The following is a 3,496-nucleotide window of genomic DNA, read 5'->3' as shown; positions in this document are numbered from 1 at the left end:
TTGAACATTAATTATTTGTAAGAACAATGAGACAAATGGCCAGGATTGTTAATAACCAAAGACTGCTGGCTTACTCCACCACTATGCATATCATTATGCAACCTGTCCCACAAAATAAGCCTCCGTAGTCTCTCCCAGACAAATCATCACAGGGATGTCATTCATACATATTTGAGACAAAACTCCTACCTGGAAGTAGAAGGGTCACTGATGGTGTGTAAACAAGCGAGTGACTTATCAGTCAAGCAGCAGACCACTGTTGGAAACCCGGTCAAGGCTAAGCCTTGCAATCATCACAGTGTGTTTTAAGGCCCGCGACATGGTGTTTTAATGCCATTATGAGGACATGCAACGTGCTTGACTCTGCAGCATTCGAAGTAGAAGAAATAAAAAAGAAACATGATCTCCTAATACCCAATCACATGCCTCAATAAAATGCTTTACAACAAAATAAATACAATTCTTAATAAAAGAGACAATGGATAAAAACATTGACACAAGAACACATAGATTTAAAGTCGTAAAAACCCTCGTCTAACTAAAAGCCTGCTTGAATAAAAGAGTCTTTCACTGCTTTTTACATAATCTAAACAACTGACTTTGGGAGCCACTGGCTGAAAAGCTCAATCCCCTCTGGTCTTAAAGCTTGTGTGGGGAACATCTAACTGAAGACCTAAGGGTGCGGGGCGGGTGTGTGAGGCAGGGTCAGGTCGGACGTTTTCCATGAGAAGCTCTAAAAGTCAGAACCAGGATTTTAAAACGTCCTCTAAAATGAACGGTTAGTAACTAGTGAAGTGACGCTAAAACTGGTGCGATGCCCTGGGATCCGCTCAGAAGAACTGGTGGAAGTGACCAGGGAGAAGAGTGGCTGCGCGTCTCTGCTTAGACTGCTGCCCCCGCAAACCAGACCATAATAAGCCGGATAAGCGGCTGAAGATGAGATGAGTTGTTTGGATTCAAAACCCCTGGTTAAGGAGCCTTTAAACCTAAGTTGGGAAATATTTGACGTGGAAGGGAATGTTAGAAATATCCACATTAGCATTTCAATTCTAAAATGAAGTTAAATAACTGATCTATTTCAGATTCTGTTGATTGTTTATTGATCAGCAACTGAGTGCACAACTACATTGAACTGACAAAAAATCTGAACTTCTTTGTAGCTGATTATCTTTACAACACATTTGAAACCCTGTTTGCAGTTCTGTTGTGACAGACAGTGGAGGTGTGACTGTCCCCCCCAGTCAAGGGCAGGAGATAAGATGTGGCTATAAAGGATTTTTTTTGGGGGGGGGGGCATAGGTTAATGCTCGCTGTCAACAAGTGGTCACTCCGTTTTTATCTCTATCCATTTTATTAGTGGAGAGCACATACCTCCATCAAGGCCAGACAGCACCTTGAAATTCACTCAAGCCAACTCCTGGATCCTTCACTGATATGTACCACAATTCACCACATTCTTCTCTGAGCCATAACCCATCCACTGAAAGAGTTTCGCAAAAACCCATTAAGTGTTTTGTTTCATAATCATTTTAACAAACATATAGACGGACAGATGTAGGTGAAAACATAACCTCTCACTAAGCTTTCAGGGGCATAAACATGGAACTCAATAAACACTGAAACACAAGAATTAAATATCTGGAACACAAGTTTATCAATGTTTAACTAAAGCCTGATTTGTTTAGGCTTCAGTTAAACAGGGGAAAGTCATTGTAGAAAATAGGCTGTGTCCCTGTTAAGGCCCTGGTATACTTCCACACACATGACCCTGGTATACTTGTGCGTCAGGGTCCTGTAGTATCTCACTTCACCATCAGGTGGAGGTACAAGTCTGGGTGCAGGGAATAGGACACATTCCTACCAAAGAAGAAAAGAAAGATGCTACAGCTACCTCGGACCATACCTGGTTCGAGCGGCTCATCAGCTGAAAGGTCCTTCGGGCAGGGGAGTCGAGGAGTCAGCCGGTTTGAGGGTCGCCAGGTCAAAATCTTTTTTCTGCTTGGTGAGCGGGGCTTATGCTCGACTATGCTTGACTTTAGTAACTTATTTACTTATTGTATTGTTGATTTGGGTGAGAAGGACAGTAATCCGATCCGAGCCTCGACCTGGCAACCCTTGAACTGGCTGACACCCCGACTCCCCTGCCCGATGGGCCTTTCAAGCTGTGAGCTGCTCGAACCAGGGAGCTGCAGCATCGTTCTCTTCTTGTTGGGTAGGAATGCGTCCTATTCTCTGCGTCAGTATGCCACGGTCCACGATATGCAACGTGCAATGCGCAGTATGTGTGAGGAAATATGCCAGTTAATAGAGTGTGGCATCTTCATGGAACATCTAAAGGAATGTCTCCATTGTTGTTTGGCAAACTAGAGACCCCCCCCCCCAACAGCATCTTGCATAGGCCCCCCACAATGCTAGAAACAGCCCTGGTTATTCATTAATTTACACCAAAAAAGCATCACAAGTGGTTAAAACGTTATGTGCTTTTGCAGACATGTAAATAAGAAAAAGAACAAAAAGTACACTTTTTTTAGTTTGTCTGTTTTTTTACACTAAACCACGTAAATAATTGAATACCAGGAACTAACAGGTTTAGGTAAATGGAATGGGGCCTTAAACAATAACCTTCTTTTTGGTTTTAAAGTGTTTTGTAGCTCTACATGTGTAACCTACAGCATGTAGACTCCTCACACTGTGCCTCTTTCTTTCCTCGGCTTCTGCTCTCAGCCGCGAGCGTGGTGGGGGTAATGGGGGAGAGGTGTGTGTGTGTGGTGGTGGTGGTGTGGGGGAGGGGGGCGGATATGGGGGACTGGGTTGGGGGGATGCGGGCGTTGTAGCGGGAGCGCGCCTCGAATCTTGAGCGCGTGCCAATGAGAGCAGGTTAAGAAATATATATATATGTATATTTAAAAAAACGGATCGCGAAATGGATGAGGGGGTTTTTACTTTAATTCCCCCTCAACGCTGCGTTCAGGTGCTGCTCGGAAATCTCTTCTTTACATTTTGAGAATCGAAAACGTCTCTGTGTCACTCAGCGATGGATTCTTGTGCCTGGAGGTTGATGATAAAATGAACAAAGCATGTTAGTGTTTCAAATTTGATACCAGCATCTATTGATTTCGGATAACCACCACAGTCTTACTCTTTGTTAATTGAAAAAAAAGATTCGACTGTACTGTAGTCGCTACTTACGTTTTAAATGACTTACATGTTTAAAACCTAAAAACAAAAACAAAAAGTTGTGTAGTGTATATGGAAGTGACACTGTGGCTGTTCTACGCAAATATTATGCCTCTCAAACTGCACAGAATGTTGAAGAAAACAACTGTTCCTCAACACCACATTTTACCTCAAACCTTGAGAGCAAGAACCTTCATCTGAAGTCAAAACACGGCCAACATAGCTACAGCCGCGCAGTTAAATAATCTGATGTTATCATCGGGACGTGAAGGCACCACACACACACACGGCTCTCCTGTTGCTTTGAGAAGCAGAAGAG

The sequence above is a fragment of the Solea solea genome, chromosome 6 (genome assembly GCF_958295425.1).
Source record: "Solea solea chromosome 6, fSolSol10.1, whole genome shotgun sequence".
Classification (NCBI taxonomy): Eukaryota; Metazoa; Chordata; class Actinopteri; order Pleuronectiformes; family Soleidae; genus Solea; species Solea solea.
The sequence above is the reverse complement of the archived record's forward strand: the minus strand, read 5'-3'. Positions refer to the sequence as shown.